Below are 17,863 nucleotides of genomic sequence, written 5' to 3' on the forward strand. Positions count from 1 at the left end.
ATCCAAGGCCCTAAGCAACCCGGCAACGACATTGATGTGTACCTAAGGCCATTAGTTGAAGAACTTTTACAGCTGTGGAATGAAAATGGTGTACGTACGTGGGATGAGCACAAACAGGAGGAATTTAACCTGCACGCGTTGCTGTTTGTAACCATCAACGATTGGCCCGCTCTCAGTAACCTTTCAGGACAACAAACAAGGGATACCACGCATGCACGCACTGTTTAGCTGACACCGGAAGTATATACCTGGACAAATGCAGGAAGAATGTGTACCTGGGCCATCGTCGATTTCTTCCGACCAACCATCAATGTCGAAAGAAAGGCAAGCATTTCAAAGGCGAGGCAGATCACCGGAAGAAGCCCCCCATGCGTACCGGTGATCACGTACTTGCTATGGTCAATGATTCACACGTAATCTTTGGAAAGGGTCCCGACGGACTAGCTGTTTCAAATGACGCTGAGGGACGCGCACCCATGTGGAAGAAGAAATCTATATTTTGGGACCTACCCTACTGGAAAGACCTAGAGGTCCGCTCTTCGATCGACGTGATGCACGTGACGAAGAACCTTTGCGTGAACCTGCTAGGCTTCTTGGGCGTGTATGGGAAGACAAAAGATACAGCTGAGGCACGGGAGGACCTGCAACGTTTGCACGAAAAAGACGGCATGCCTCCAAAGCAGTATGAAGGTCCTGCCAGCTACGCTCTTACCAAAGAAGAGAAGGAAATCTTCTTTGAATGCCTGCTTAGTATGAAGGTCCTGACTGGCTTCTCATCGAATATAAAGGGAATAATAAATATGCCAGAGGAAAAGTTTCAGAACCTAAAGTCTCATGACTGCCACGTGATTATGACGCAACTGCTTCCGGTTGCATTGAGGGGGCTTCTACCGAAAAACGTCCGATTAGCCATTGTGAAGCTATGTACATTCCTCAATGCAATCTCTCAGAAGGTGATCGATCCAGAAATCATACCAAGGCTAAGGAGTGATGTGGCGCAATGTCTTGTCAGTTTCGAGCTGGTGTTCCCACCATCCTTCTTCAATATCATGACGCACGTCCTAGTTCATCTAGTTGACGAGATTTTCATTCTGGGCCCCGTATTTCTACACAATATGTACCCCTTTGAGAGGTTTATGGGAGTCCTAAAGAAATATGTCCGCGCTAGGCCAGAAGGAAGCATCTCCATGGGCCATCAAACAGAGGATGTCATTGGGTTTTGTGTTGACTTCATTCCTGGCCTTAAGAAGATAGGTCTCCCTAAATCGCGGTATGAGGCGAGACTGACTGGAAAAGGCACGCTTGGAGGGGACTCGATAATATGCAGCGACGGATATTCTTGGTCTCAAGCACACTACACAGTTCTACAGAACTCTACCTTGGTGACCCCGTATGTCGATGAACACAAGAACAGTCGGCGCTACAAACACCCGGAGCAGTGCGACAACTGAATTACATGTGAACACATCAGGACTTTCAGCAGTTGGTTGGAAACACGTCTCAGAGGGGACAACACTGTTTGTGATGAGCTGTACTCATTGTCCAGGGGACCATCTTCGACTGTATTGACTTACAAAGGATAAGAGATAAATGGGAATACATTATACATGATCGCCCAAGATCAAAAGAGCACCAACCAAAACAGCGGTGTCCGCTTTGATGCAGCAACCGAGAGGGGAAAAGACACATATTATGGTTACATAGTGGACATATGGGAACTTGACTACGGACATGATTTTAAGGTCCCTTTGTTTAAGTGCAAATGGGTCAATCTGTCAGGAGGCGGGGTACAAGTAGACCCACAGTACGAAATGACAACAGTGGATCTGAACAATCTTGGGTACACTGACGAACCGTTTGTCCTAGCCAATGATGTGGCACAGGTTATCTATGTGAAGGACATGTCTACCAAACCAAGAAAAAGAAAAGATAAGGAAGCGAATACATCATACGATGAGCCAAAGCGCCACATAGTTCTTTCAGGGAAAAGGGAAATCATGGGAGTGGAGGGCAAGACAGACATGTCCGAAGATTATGAAAAGTTTTATGAAATTCCACCCTTCAAAGTCAAGGCTGACCCAAGCATCCTGATAAATGATGAAGATTATCCATGGTTACGGCGGAATAAGAAAAGGACACAAGCGAAGAAAAAGTGAAGACTTTCTCTCCACAACTATTATGATGATACCATGCCAACTTTCAACCTTTTCGTAGTTCATTTGAAATGTCTGTTGTAACAGACGAGTTTCCGTATGAAATCCTGATACTTCGAAAGAGATTGTCCGTTTTGTACACGAAGTGCATCCAGTTTTTGCCATAACCCTCTCAACTTTCTTGCACATGCTGTGTGGATGAAATGATGATACCATGCCAACTTTCAACCTTTTCAGAGTTCATTTCAAATGGTTTTCAATTTCAGGGTCTTATAGCTCAAAATAATCAGTAAATGCATGAAAAATAACAAATGAAGTCAGAAAGGGTTGAAAATTGATGATGTGGCTTTGAATGGTGCATTTTGAACACTGAAGATAAACTTCTAGTATTATTGAAACTAAAATTATATAAAATTGATGCAACTAAAATTATCAAAGTATTTTCTGTTCAAAATCACTAAAAGCAAAAAAAAATCATAAAGAACTTTTTTTGTTAGAAACTTTAATAGCAAAAAGAATTATCATAAAGTAAAATAAATAAGTAATTAGAAACAAATAAAATAAATAAGTTTTTTGTTGTAAGTAGAAACAAAAAAGAAAACAAAAAAACAGGGGAAAAATAAAAAATATGCCACCTACTGGGCCACCACGGCCTGAATACGACTAGACACCCATCCATGAGCCAGGATTCAGGACCGTAGAAGGCCTAGTAGGCCCATCAGGCATAGCGGTGACAATTAGACCCGTAAGTCTGCAATGGAGAGGAGCTCGAGAAGGGTGCGACAGTGGGGCTTATAAACCACTCCGCGCCCCTCTCAACTAGCGAGGTGGGACTAAACATTTGGGCATGGGCAGCACGAGGCCTTTGGTACCGGTTGGTGCCACCAACCGGTACTAAAGGGGGGTATTGGTACCGGTTCGTAGCACCAACCGGGACCAATGCCCTCCTTTAGTCCCGGTTGGTGCCACCAACCGGGACCAAAGGCATCTGCTTCCCGCCCTTTCGGCTGCTGAAAAGAGACTTTTCGTCCCGGTTGGTGGCACCAACCGGGACTAAAGGGGGGCATTGGTCCCGGTTGGTGCCATGAACCAGGACCAATTCTCTGCCTATATAAGCAACACTTGTGAAAAATTATCTTTCAGTTCGTCTTGCCCGCCCGACGCCCCAGCGCTGCTCCTCGTCGCCGTCGCCGTCGTCGCCTCTGCCCCGCGCCCGAGCCCCTGCCCGTGGACCGCCCTCGCGCGCCGGCGCCCTTGCCGCCCCTGCCTCCGACGCCGTCGTCGCACCGTCCCTGCCTCCGACGCCGTCGTCGCGCCGCCCCTGCCCTCGACCACGTCGTCGCCGCACCGGTCCCTGTCTTGCACCCGAGCCCCTGCCCGCGGCCCGCCCTCGCGCGCCGGCGTCCTCGCCACCCCCGCCGTCGCCGTCGCCAGCCGCCCCCGCTGTGAGCCGCCGCGCCGCCCTGCTCTGTTATTTTTTAATTTTTATTAGATTAATTTTGTGTTCATATATATATATATAATGTATATATGAATGTATGTGGCTATATGCATATATGTAGATGTTCATAATGTATTAATTTTTTTGTTCAGAGCATGTTTTTGTTCATATATGTATTTTTTTGTTCATATGTGTATTAATGTTTTTGTTGCATATATGTATTTTTTTCAATGTATATATGTATGTGGTAGCTATATATGCATGATGAGGGGGGTGGGGGTCGATATACCCCCTCCCCGATAACTTCGACACACTAGTACAAAACAGGGCTTTCGTCACAGGGCAATATTCACATTAGTCCCGGTTCAGTCACGAACCGGGACTAATGTGAGCATTGGTCCCGGTTCGTGCGGCTAAGGCATTAGTCCCGGTTCACCTGGGCCCTTTAGTCCCGGTTGGTGCCACGAACCGGGACTAAAGGGTGCGATGCCCATTAGTACCGGTTGGTGGCACCAACCGGGACTAAAGGTTAGTCCTTTAGTCCCGGTTGGTGCCACCAACCGGTACTAATGGGCTTTGAGGCATTAGTACCGGTTCATGGCACGAACCGGTACTAAAGGGCCCATCAAACTCTACCCCCCCCCCCCCCCCCCGACTGCCTTTTCAGTTTTAGAAAAAACAAAAGAAAATGATGGAAATGTCAAAAAGAATAAAATAAAATAAGTTTCCCATGTGATATGTGGTCTAGTTGTTGGGAAAATTAACAAATATGAATTTCGACTTTATTTGCAAAATCTCTCTGGAATTTCTTAAAATGGGCATAACTTTTGCATATGAACTCGGATGAAAAAGTTTTTTATATGAAAAATCATCTACTCGAAAAGTTACATCCGAATTTAATTGGGGGAACCCCGTTAAACATTTTCAAAATCCTCAAAAACCTAACAGAAAAAAAGATACGGGGCTTTTAAGATCTGGAGAGGCAAAAAAATTCAAAAAAATTCAAATTGTGGTCAAACAATGGTCAAACTAATTATTCTAGAATATTAGTGTTACTAAATAATTATTTCAGTTTTTTGAATTTTGGTCAAATCTGGTCAAACTGTGGTCAAACTGTTGTCAAACAGTGGTCAAACAATGGTCAAACTAATTATTCCAGAAATATTAGTGTTACTAAATAATTATTGTTTTTTAAAATAATAGTTTCAAACTCAAACAGTGAAATGTGTCACTTCATGCTCAAGCTAAATTCGTGAGGGTTAATAGAATTGACATCTTACTATTGTCAGGAAAACAACAAGTGCAGACTTGGAAACGAGGGAGAATAGAACCCGAAAGTTAAGCGTGCTCAGGCTGGAGTAGTGAGAGGATGGTTGACCGTCCGGGAAGTTAGATGATTTGGAATGATGAGGGGTGATTAGAGATTAGAAGATAAATTGAGCAGTGATGAGGGGTGGTGATTAGAGATTAGAGGTTAAAATAATTCAGAAATTTGAAAATAAAAAAAAAATTTAAAAAAAATTCGCAATTTTTTTTTAAAAAAATATCATAAAGTTTCCTTTAGTCCCGGTTGGTAACACCAACTGGGACTAAAGTTGGAGCTCCAGGCTGCGTCCACGTGGACGGCCTTTAGTCCCGGTTCGTGTAAGAACCGGGACTAAAGGGGGGAGGCATTAGTAACGACCCTTTAGTCCCGGTTCAAAAACCGGGACTAAAGGCCCTTACCAACCGGGACAAAAGCCCCCTTTTCTACTAGTGACATGAGGGAGGGGGGGGGTTCGATATACCCCCTCCCCGATAACTTCGACATGAGGGGGTGGGGTCGATATACGTACCCCCTCCCCGATAACTTCGACATGAGGGGGGGGGGGTTGATAAATAATAGAACTAGTTAAACTACTTTATTTTTAGTAAGTACTACTTTATTTTATTTATAGTAAGTGCTTTGAATTAGTTGATTTAATAAAACTACTTTATTTTACTATAGAAGTAGTTTATTTTTAGTAAGTACTACTTTATTTTATTTATAGTAAGTGCTTAATTAGTAATTGAACTAGTTGATTTAATAATACTATACTTTATTTTACTATAGAAGTAGTTTATTTTTAGTAAGTACTATTTTATTTTATTTATAGTAAGTGCTTAATTAGTAATTGAACTAGTTGATTTAATAATACTATACTTTATTTTACTATAGAAGTAGTTTGTTTTTAGTAAGTACTACTTTATTTTATTTATAGTAAGTGCTTAGTAGTTGAACTAGTTGATTTAATAAAAGTACTTTATTTTACTATAGAAGTAGTTTATTTTTAGCAAGAAAATTAATAGAACTAGTATATTTTTTTAGTTCAAGCAATTATTCCCGCATCGACGTCGATGATGCCTATCCTGCATCCTCGTCGTCGACTCGGCGGAGGAGGCCGGCTTGATCAGAGGGGCCATGTCCGGGACTGGGCTCCGCCGGGCTGGTATTGGGAGGTGCCACCTTCCGGGGGGTGTAGGTTGGTGAGGAGCCAGCCCGTCGCTGACCCGATCCTTGTTTGGTGGCGGTCGCGTGGGCCAGTGACGGTGCCGAGGCTTCCGGACACCGCGGAGGTGGTACGTCACCGTGTCAGCGAGGAGGACGAGCACGTCCGTTGCTACATGGTTGCGTTGGAGGGCAGGTTCGACAATACCTGGTAGGTTTTTCAAGGATCTCACTGGAGCTATGATCCTGTGATGGTTCCTTCTCTTTGGGTGTCCACCGCCCGCGCCGATACCCGTCGGGCGCTACGGTTCTAGCTGTACTAGCGATGCCATGCTATATGTATGATAGTATTCAAGGTGTATTAGTGATAATATTCGACGATGTACGGACGCAAGAGATGATGTAGTTTTGCTTATAATTGAATGCATCGTAATTTGAATACTACTTTATTTTGCGATTTGATTTTGCTTATTGAATGCTCAAATTGGAAAACTACTCCTACTTTGAATGCCAAAATTGAAGAGCACTATGCAAGGCGTATGCATATGATTAGTTGATAGCTTATAGGGTTTTTGTTTTCGCAGAAATCTAGGAGCCCCCCTCCATCATCCCCGCCGTCATTCCCGTCACTGATCCCCTCCGACCTCGAGGTGAGACCAGCCAAATCCTTTTTTAGAAAGATAATTAAACGATATTTCGGGTTGACTTTAAGTCTGTCGAGTCTCCACCATTTATGAGAGGACGGAGAATCCCGACTGTTGTCGTGGTGGTAGCTTCTCCTTCGTTCCCATGTGCTAGACAATTTGGTGTAATGCACTTGGGAACGAAAGGAGGAGCTACCATCACCGACGGTCGCAAATGTTAGAGATGAATCAGTGAGGGAGAGTTCCACCATATATATATGAGAGGACGAAGAATCCCGACTGTTGCCGTGGGGGTCGCTTCTCCTTGGTTCCCTTGTGCTAGACATTTTGGTGTAATGCACTCGGGGACGAATGGAGGAGCGACCATCACCAACGGTCGAATGTATACACCACGTGAGCTGAGAGTTTTCAAGAAAAGACTCGACAGACCGATAGTCAACCCGTGATGAATAATAATGATCTAACTTAGGTTTTTTAGTACATATATTTAATTGTAGACGTTTAATATTTGAATTATGAACGTAGGAAACGTCGTACTCGGATGACGAAAGTCTCCTGGGGGAGTGCGACTGGTGCCACGACGACCGAGGTCTGTGCGACAGGCCTCACCTGGATGAAGATCGGCGCTTCAGCATTAAGCTGGAGGAGACCTTCGATGTTGAAACGGTACGCAACGACGACAAGTGTTATTTTTTCGTAATTAAGCACGACTTTAAATATTTCAACGTGTACTTTTCATCTTTTACAATTTGACTAGCTTATCCCATGCCATGCAAGACACTTCTTGGAGAGGATGGGTTTTGAAGACCATGAAAGTTTCGAAACAAATAAAATTCACCTAAGGACCCATCATGGTGTGGATTTTGAAGTAAATCTGTATAATTCTGAGAGCATAACCCATTTTGGTTGCAAAAATTGGGAAGCATTTTGCAAGATGTATGGTTTTGATGAGGGTATGCTTGTCACCATGGATCTTGGTGATCCTGACATCGACCAAGACAATATGGACATTTGGGTCCTTGTTGATACGCCTCCAGTTCTACCGCTATGTGAGTTTCTCAAACATAGTTAATTATTAACTAATTTATATTGTTCATTTCAAAATAGTTGACAGCTTATTTCTATTGACAGCTTATTTTGATTGTTCCAAGAATGTGGGGAAGATGGTAGACAGAACCTACTACACCGATGGCTCTGAGTTAACTTATAAGGAGCCAAATCATCTGGACGGATTTTGTACTGATCTTGAGAATTACAATATCTATTGTAAAACTCCTCAATATTATGGTCAATACGTGCCACTAGTGCACGTGTTGAACTACGGTAACTACTATGGAGATACCCTGGTAAGATTTTTTACTATTACGACATTCGTTCATCTTTTGCATACTTCTAAAACTAGTACATCATTGCTAACTATGAAGTTATTAATATGTTTTTCAACAGATAATCCCAGAGGATTGTGTGCCTCATCTGATGTATGAGCATGGTCGCCTTGATGTTTTGAACATACAGTCAGGTCATCCTACAAATCTCAACTGTCCATACCGGATTTCTAAAAAAAGTGGAGACATGAAAATCAAGGAATGGAAAAAATGTATGGACAGTCGTAAGGAGGTTCTTGGAAGCAAAAGGAAGCGAAGCGCAAGAATTGGAGATAGGATGATCTCCATTCTCCATAATGGAGAATCAGGGTCTATATAGTTTTATGCTATTTTACCTTAAAGAGGGTATTTAGGTCCTACCTAATACTGATGATCATGTGCTAAGAACAATTAAGTAGGGTTGGTTTGATGACTATGAGGATGATGATCGTATGACTTGTTATTAATAACGAGTAGAAGTTTTATGATGATGATTAGTAGGACTTATTATTATGATGATGCATGATGCGAGCATGAAGAGTTATTATATATCAGTGGGTGAAATGAACATGGATTGGATTGAAGTGAAGGCAATATGCATGTGGTGCATGTCGAAAGTAGTACTAATCCAAACTTGATCAAGTTAGGATTACTATTACTTTGGACATGCATCACATGTTGCCTTCACTTCAATCTAAGCCATGTTTAGGCATAGCAGTAGCGTTGGTAAACCAAGCACTGAGATATAAGAGAGGACGCTTCTCTCTATTAGCTAGCTAATAACAACCTAAATTAACCCCCAAAACCCCTAAACCAGCCCCTTTCAAAAAAAAACCTCAGCTCCAGCCAGCTGCTGACGCGTGGATGCCTTTTGGTCCCGGTGGGTGTCACCAACCGGGACCAAAGGCCCCCCTGCCTGGGCTGGCCGCAGCGGCCACGTGGAGGCCCATCTGTCCCGATTCGTGTAAGAACCGGGACTAAAGGCCAAGGGCATTAGTAACGACCTTTTAGTCCCGGTTCCAAAACCGGGATAGAAGGCCCTTACGAACCGGGACAAATGGCCCTTTTTCTACTAGTGGTGGTGGCACACTCAGGCTGTGGCCGGTGTGCCAGGGCTCCTACGGTGGCACTGTTGCTGTGGGTGGCCGCCGGATCTAGGCGGCTGGATCTAGGGCTTTGAAGGCGGTCGAGACGGTGCACATGTTGTCGGGTGGATTTCTTGGGACGGATCCGGGTGAAAACCTGGTTTCGGTCGATGGCCGGAGCCAGTGATGAGGATGTCCTTATCATTGTTTCCTTCATGAAGGCATCATCGAGGTGAAGCTCCCAACTCAACTCAATACCTCCGGGGGAAACCCTAGATCAACTGATCAGATGTTTTTGGCAAGCATGTGTCGGTACCCCCTTGGGGGCGGCATTCTTGGAGGTGCACTCGGCTTCGCGGGACCAGCGGACGACATCTTTGGTGGAGCGGTGCTTCATCCTACATATTGATGGCAACGGATCTCGACGGCGTGACGCAGTGCAGATTCGGAGTTCGATGTGCGAGGATGGACTCGCGCAGGAGGACGACGCTGTCTGGCGTCGTGGTGGCGTCGATGGCAGAGAGACCTGGCACAGTTGATGCAACAGTACATCTCTGAAGATGGATTAGTGGCAGGTGGCTGTGGCGGCCTCATAGCCGGCAGGCGTCCGGGTTGAGGAGTTCGCCGGACTGGTTGGGACCTCAGGTCTTAGACTTTTAGGTTTGGCTGCGATGTCTGTTTGGTATTAGGCCCAGGCTATCTGCGCCCCTTCATCAACTGGATAGGTGTAGCGACAGTTTGTTGCTTAGATGGCGGCTTTAGTTTTACTGTTATATGACTTTGTAAGGTCTTGTGAGAAAAATTAATAAAGTGGCCGTATGCATCGCCCAGACGCAGAGGCTGGGGGTCATCCTCCTTTTCTAATATATATATATATATATATATATATATATATATATATATATATATATATATATATATATATATATATATATATATTCAACAGACCAAATATGATGACGTCGCAACCTGCTAGTTCTTTCCAACAGCACATTGTATTTTTCTACAGCTTTCATCGTTTATAAATTATAATAATGGGTCAGCCCATTTCATGAGAAATTTGTGGCCTCACTGCCCTGTTGGATACATGAGGCCGATCCAAAATCCAGCGAATTAACAGTTGCAACTCTGTTTTTACAAATAAATAGCTAGGCAGGCCAGCCTAATGGATGACAAAAAAGGTTTTTGAACCATAGTACTCCAATACTACCAGGCATTAATCAATACTATGTTATTTTGAATACGGGCCTGCTAAAAATCAGTCGACTAAGATTTAACCAAGTCTCAGTCGACCATGCAGCATTTTATGCCATCGTTTGCAACACTTTTCCATATAGGTTGCAACATTCATCTTGCTGGTTGTAGCATGTCGTCCCTCAGCGGTCGTAGCACATCATCTCACCGGTTGCAACATCTTTCATTGACGGTTGTAACATTTCAGTTAGAACGGTTGTAGCATTTATTGTTGTTGCTTGCAATACCGTCGCAATATTTTTCTCCACCGTTTGTAGCATTCGGCCGTGCCGCTTGTAGCAAAAAAATCATGCTGACGTCACTCGATTGAGACTTCGTTAAGTCTCAGTCGACTGAGTTCTAGACACACCCTTTTGAATAGGTATACAGTGTTGGATGTGAGGTGTGTAGGTCCTGTCTTGTCTTCCGGTGGAGTGGGCTGTAGTAGGCTGGGCATTCAGACTGCGAACGGTAAATATCTAGTGCATTCAGGCAAGCTAAGCATAGGAATAATCTCCCATGCATTTTATTAAAAAAAAAAATCTCTCGTGCATTCAGCTGGTAGCGCACAGATTGGACTATGCATATGTAGAAAAAATGCTTTAGGCAGGGTGGGCCACGGCACACTTTTACCCCAACATAGCTCGGTCGATAGACACGCAAATAACTTCACAATACGTTTCTGTAGTATCTACTGCCAGTATATGAATGGGTCGACCCGTGTGACCCATCGGGTCGCACAGTGCCGGCTCCACTGGCCCGTTTATCATCTAAGGCCAACCCACTTGACCCATTGGCCCTGATTTTTTGGGCTGAGTCAGTGACCCAGCAGGTCAAGCCGGCCCATTTCCATCTTGATTTATAATAATGTGTTTGTCTTGATATGGGTAATTCTTGGGTATACCAAGCAATAAGGTGTAATATATCAAAATAAAATGTATTGTAATTATTTAGGACGCAATATAGCATCTCAACTACGGTAGATACAATGAGTAACGGCATCGACCAAAACATCTATACGAGGATAGATACACTTTATAAACGTCTCAATGTCTTCTGGACACGCTTGCGTTGTGCCTCTGAGTTTTGACACGGTGCATGAGGAAGCAGTGTCCGTAAGCACTTTACATAATGACAACACACATGTGGGGATGAAATTAAGCGTCTTCAGCAGATTATGTAGTGATAACATCTAGAGTTTGGTGTGGATCAGTGTACAACTCAGATGTAACAACTGATACGAAGTTATGAACTATCTCCCATCAGGCTCCTCGGTGATGGTTACATCATTATTACTGCATGGAACAACAACACTAGCTGATTGGTGTACCTTAGATACTCTTACGTTGACATATGCAGGAGGATTAGGCTCTGGAATAATAACACTCTCACTGTTTAACATCGCAACAACATCTGACATGGTGGGTCGATCATCCGCACTCTCTTGTACACACATCAGTGCAATGTTAATGTACCTTCTAGCCTCTGTTGTATGGACCTCTGTAACAATTGATACATCTAGAAGCTTAAGCCAACTTCCTCCTTCCCAGAGATGCCATGACTGCAAGAAGCAAATAAACTATTTTCATCACATACATGATAAAAGAAACCTCAGTCTAGAAAGTAATACACTCGTGTGCGAGAGCTTAGAAAATGCTCACATATCCAAGAAGATTAAGAAAGTCTTCGCATTGATGGAAACGAGAATTCCTTTTTCCACTAAGGATCTCAAGAAGCAACACACCAAAGCTGAAAACGTCGGATTTGATTGAGTAAATGCCTTCAGATGCATACTCCGGAGACATATAACCACTGAAATGAGTTAGAAGCACAAGACAGTATTTTAGGATTCATGTCCTGGTCCAAGAGAATGTTGCTGGCCTTGAGATCTCTGTGTATGATGCGCAATCGAGAGTGCTTGTGAAGATATAGAAGACCTTGGGCTATCCCTTCGATTATGACACGTCTTTTTTCCCAATCAACCAAAGTTGTTCTGTTTTCATCTACGCATTAGAAAGTGCATTTTAGAGTATGGATGAATCACAATCCAAAAATATGAATGAAAACTACAATGTGTGTACCAAATATAAAGAAGTCCAAGCTCTTATTTGGCAAATACTCATACACGAATAGTTTTTCCTCTCCCTGAATGCAACATCCCAAAAGCTTTACCAGATTATTATGTTGTAGTTTTGCAATAAGTTCAACTTCATTCTTGAATTCTGTGAAACCCTGTCCTGAATGTGAGGCAAGCCTTTTAACAGCAATCTCCATTCCATCTGGTAGTTGGCCCTGCAAGTATGTACAACAATAAACTGAGGTAAGATTTTTATGGAAATGATAGAAAGAGGATTAGTGGCCATCCATGTGTGGATATAGAGCATCACATATCCAATACATGTTCTTAATAATCTGTTTCATTGCATTACTTCTGTTTCCTTCTGAGATTTAGTCCACTGTCGAAATAGGACAAAATTATATAAACAAGTTTATCAGGATTTCCCTTTTTTTTGTTTCAGTACATTTATATATATATATTTTTTCGGCGTGCACACATGAATGTATTGGTTAGTGACGAGCCAACTCTTAGCTTTAAGCTGATCGTGATTTAATATATATTTTGGAATGAACATATGCTCGAATCTTTTCAAGGCAATGCATTTACCTTGTAGACAGGGCCAAAACCACCTTGCCCAAGTAGATTTTCTTTGGAAAAGTTGTGTGTAGCTTGCAATATCTCAGGAAAGTCAAAGAGTGTGAACTCTGAACTCCTCTCCTCCAATCTCCAAACCAGTGCATATTCTTCCGGCCTATTCGTGGCAGCTTGATTGTTTATGCTTACCTTTCCTAAATCGAGAGAAATATACAGTGTTAATTTGGGTCTCAAACCTGGCAAACTACATCAATAGGTGGTAGTTTTTTTCTTTAGAGCACCGTTGTGGTGAATAAAACGTCATGTCAACAAACCCTTTCTTCTCTTCCATACAATGAAACAGATAAAGCACATAAGTATTGACAGCAGTGTAGCCACCACAACAATAATCCACAGCGCCCTCTTGTGTGATTTGCGTCCTAAAAAAGTATAATTCATGTACAGTGTCATATGTAAATAAAAACGAATTCATTTAGTGATGGAGGCAATGAAACATAAGCTACACCAATTAAACATTGGTCTACCCTATTTGTCAAGGAAACTTCACCTATTTCATTGACCTTTGAACCGTTCTAACAGCTTTCCGCTTTTTCTTTTTGTTTGAACTTCCTTTTCTTTTTCATTAACTTAACTTAGTTCTTCTACTTATTTCTTTTTATCTATCTGTTCGTAGGCTCAGGTCTACTCTAGTAGCATCTCCAACAGCAGACCAAAAAATGACCCCCAAGACCTAAAAAGTGCAATTTTGGGTTTGCTGGCCCAAAAATGGTTCCAACAGCGGAGCTCAGACTGCCCAGGGAACAAATTGTTTTTGGTAGCCGCCAAAATTTTCCTACCCAGGACTAATATCTGGGTCCTCCCTACCATCCTACCAAATAAACCCAAAAGCATGGCGCCGAGCTCAACTGCCGCTTGGTGAACTTTCGTCACCGCTGCCGCGAACCTGCAATACGTGACAAGTTCGCGCCAATGCCGGTCGGTCCGACCCGATTTCAGCCGTCCCACCGCTCCCCGGCGTCAAGTCCATACTCCACTGCCCACACCGCCGGATTCGTCCCCGCCGCCCATCCCAAGCTCCCCACCGTCACCCCAAGCTCCCACCGCCGTCCCCAAGCACCGCGCCGCCACCACCCTGCCTTCGTCCCAGGCCCCACGGAAAAGCGTCGCCGCTCTGACGTCGCCATCCCGAGCTCCATCGCCACCCCGAACTCCGGCCGCTGAGCTCGATTCTGGTCTTTGGCGCCTCCGGATCCGCCTCCTGGCCCCCCGGCGTCTGATCTTTATGTTTCATTTGCTTTTGAAAATTTGGGTATCCAGTTTTAGATATGTGGTAAAAACAGAAAAAAGAAATGGCTACCTAAATCTTCTCTCTTCTCACAAAAAATGGATTTGGGGGGCCAAATTTTGGTTTGACGTTGGAGATGCTCTTAAACTGCTAGTAGCACATATTTATAAAAAGCTAATTTTCATACTAATGAAAATATTCAAGTACCGATTTTCCTTGTAAGTGGAGATTGCCACTATGTAGAATACAATTCTTAATTATTTCCAAGCTTCCTTCTGGTAGCATATAGTACTATATCACTATAAGTCACTTCTGAGTAGAAGTTTCTTTTAAGGGTTGTATGTATCACTCCAAGTAAAGACCGAGGTAACTCCCTATTTTTCAAAACAAAAAAAAAGGTATTTTCCTAGAAATTTCAAATATTTTTTCTGTTTATGTGAAGCCGTTGTGTGAATTTTACATACCGTTATGTTCTTGGACGGTCACTTTTCCCTCCGGGGGTGGTGCTGCATCTGGTGGCTGCGATTGTGGGTACACGGTAGCTGGTGTCGTAGTGTTGTTGATCGTCGGAACATGAGGGGCCAAGTTGATAATACGCAGCTTAGGGTCCCCTTGGAAGAAGGGGTACATCTCGTACCTCATGTAACACCGTGTCCCCAGAACTCGGCCACCTTGCTTACCACCCAGGTACTCGAGCGTACTATTTAAGATATCCTGGAAGCAGGACTCGCAGTCGTGGGGAATCAGATCGGGCATGCACTGCATAAGACAGTACAACGTTGGGGAGGAACCAACATCTAAGCGCGAGGTAGTGAACCTCCTCAAGCTATTCGCGGCTAATTGAGCCATGCTGTTGATAAGCGTGAACAATAATCGCTGGGTGATGTCGGCGTTCGTCGTGAAGTTCTTAGTGTTCACGATGAAGAGTGGATCATTGACGGTGGTGGTGGCGAGAAAATTCTTGTTCGAGAACTTGAGCATGCACGGATCGTAGTACACTGCAGCATTCTTTTTGTACGGGCAGAGCCGCAGGAGGTCCTGAAACGCGGTAGTTACACGGCTCTCGCAGGCGGAGGCGTTAGAGTCCCCGCGGCAGAGCGTGAGGGCGTAGACAATGTCCGGAAAATTGCCCATGATGCTGGTTGCAAAGAGGGTGGTGCTGGACGCTGCTTTCTTCGGGAGGGTTGAAGAGAGGAGACTGAGGTTGGCTACATAGGTGCTATTAGATTTATAGTCGTCGCTCTTGCTGCAGGATGACCATTGAGCAGCGGCGAGTGGCACGAGGAGGAGGAGGAGAGGGAGGATAACCATGGCCATCCATGGGTGACAAGGCAGATGCACGGATGGTAGGAACTTCATCGCCAGGGAACTTCTAGGAGAAACTGAGGACTCTAAAAAAATGAGACAACAAAATTATTTTAGAACGGGAACATAATCAACTAACCAAAAACAATGTAGAGAACGCGAAAACTCGGGGACATACCTTGAAGCTCCAGCTCCACAAGTTCTACTTAAGTCAGGATGATGGCTGTGTGCATCAAGAGATGCAGAAGTCCGGGGGTATTCCTTCTTTTCAAAAAAAAAAAAACTGAAGTCTGGATCATTAACAAGTGATGACACACCAACCTAAAAAACACACAAGGAAAATGTCCATCTTCTCACACCTGCAAAGACAGCACATGGTGGCCATATCCCATGGTTTCTCTGCCTTAATGCTGACCCCAATGTTTATTATGCTATTGCCGGCAAAAAATCACAGAATTCAAAACCTGTCGAGCTAGAAGAATATGCTCTTTTGTCTGCGGCATCGGGCCATGAAGATCACTACCAACCACTTCAGCAGCTCCAGTGATCAGGTTCTAAATATCACGCTGCAAAATTGGCGTGTAAGCATGAGAGAAGTACCGTGTGCTCGCCAATTAATAAGAGATCTAAATGCTCTAAATTTCGAAGTCTAGGAAGTTTAGGAAGTCTACTCCAAGTCAAAACACGCTTGGATAGGCACCCGAAAATTCTCGACTCAATAAAGAATCTAGCCCCGCAAAAAAAACTAAAAAATTAAAATCTAAGGGCTTACGCTTACCACTGGATTATGGATTGGGACTGCAGATAGTTCGTTGAGGCTGATGGACTATGGATCGGGGCTTATTCGACCACAGAGCTCTGCATTGGAAGAGAAGCTGTCTTAAACCATGAGAAAAAGGGGAGAGAAAAAAATTTAATTTCGTACGGATCTTACCACAGGAAGTGGAAGGACGATGGCATCGCCGGAACGTGACCTCCGCCCTCGTTCCCGGCACTTCGCCGCCGGCGCTCGCAAATGTATCCTCTGCTCCAGGGGGCGCAGCCAGGAGATAAAATCGTGAGCCTGGGAACGGAGGGAGGAGCAACTCGATTCAGTGGAGGATGTCGGCGGCAGTGGAGGACGAGGAGGGCAATGATTGGTTTACTGCGAGTATCCGCCCGTCTCTCTCCCAGTGCCGACCAGCTAGCTCAGTAGGCTCACATGTGCGGTGCAGGTACTCTTTCGTGTCAGCCTTGGCCGCGTCCATTCTATCCTATCAATAGCCGCCGCAGCAGTGTAGTAGTACTACCGTGTCAGCCCAGACCACATGGCTGGAAATGATTTTGTCTTTGTTTTCTGGCACATGCAAACTCCGTCTAGATTCTCTCAACATAGCTGATCCAAGCCCAAATATAAAAAAAAAAATCATGTGATACTACTTTTAGTGGCTGTTTGAATTGCGATTACCTTTGTCATATTATTTTTGCTACACTTGCTTTACTTGAGTTGCTCAAATTGTTAGCCATATTTTGGCTTGCCTAAGAAAATGGGAAACGGTTCACTTCAACCGACGATGCTCGTCGCTCGTCCATCGCATCCTTGCGTGACGCGTGTCCCTGTACCGCCCACCACCTTTATCTCCTTCGTGCTTATCTTCAGTTCTCTGCCCAAGGAACACCAGCTACTCGTCCTCCTCATTGGGATCCCGTCTTCCTCTCACTCGATCCATGAAGGGGGCAGCTGCGCGCCCGACCTAGATCGGGCCGGCGACACCCCTTGCCGCCGGAGCTCCCTCCAGCCGTCTCTCACCCGAGTCGCCGTGGCCTCCTTCCTGTCCCTTTCACTTCCTGTGAGCTCCCGTCCGTCTCCCCTTCCTCTCCGACACCTGCCTCCCCTCGGCCTCCCATCTTGTTCTTCATCTTTCACAAATTTATTTGCAACACTACCTCTGTTACAAAATTTTCTACAACATTACCTATGTTGCAGAAGCTCTTCCACAAGATCACCGTTGTTGCAAAAAAAAACTGAAGACAAAAAAAATCTGCAACACATCCTTTGTTGCAAATAAAGATTCTGCAACACAACCTATGTTGCAAATAAAATCCCGCAACATAACATGTGTTGCAAAAAATTTCCGCAACACAATCTCTGTTGCAAAGTGGAGGAAGACGTTCAACCGCTTAGATTGTGTTAAAACCGATGGCACGCGAGGCGGTGGATCTTTTAAAAAGATCCGCCGGCCGACGCGTAGCA

General features: G+C 44.3%; 1 pseudogene; it reads right to left on the bottom strand.

Moving 5' to 3' along the window:
• Positions 1–11,380: 11,380 nt before the first annotated feature.
• LOC109770820 (cysteine-rich receptor-like protein kinase 19) lies at positions 11,381–16,988 on the bottom strand (annotated as a pseudogene).
• Between the last annotated feature and the right edge of the window lie 875 nt (positions 16,989–17,863).

Source organism: Aegilops tauschii, chromosome 3 (genome assembly GCF_002575655.3).
Source record: "Aegilops tauschii subsp. strangulata cultivar AL8/78 chromosome 3, Aet v6.0, whole genome shotgun sequence".
NCBI lineage: Eukaryota > Viridiplantae > Streptophyta > Magnoliopsida > Poales > Poaceae > Aegilops > Aegilops tauschii.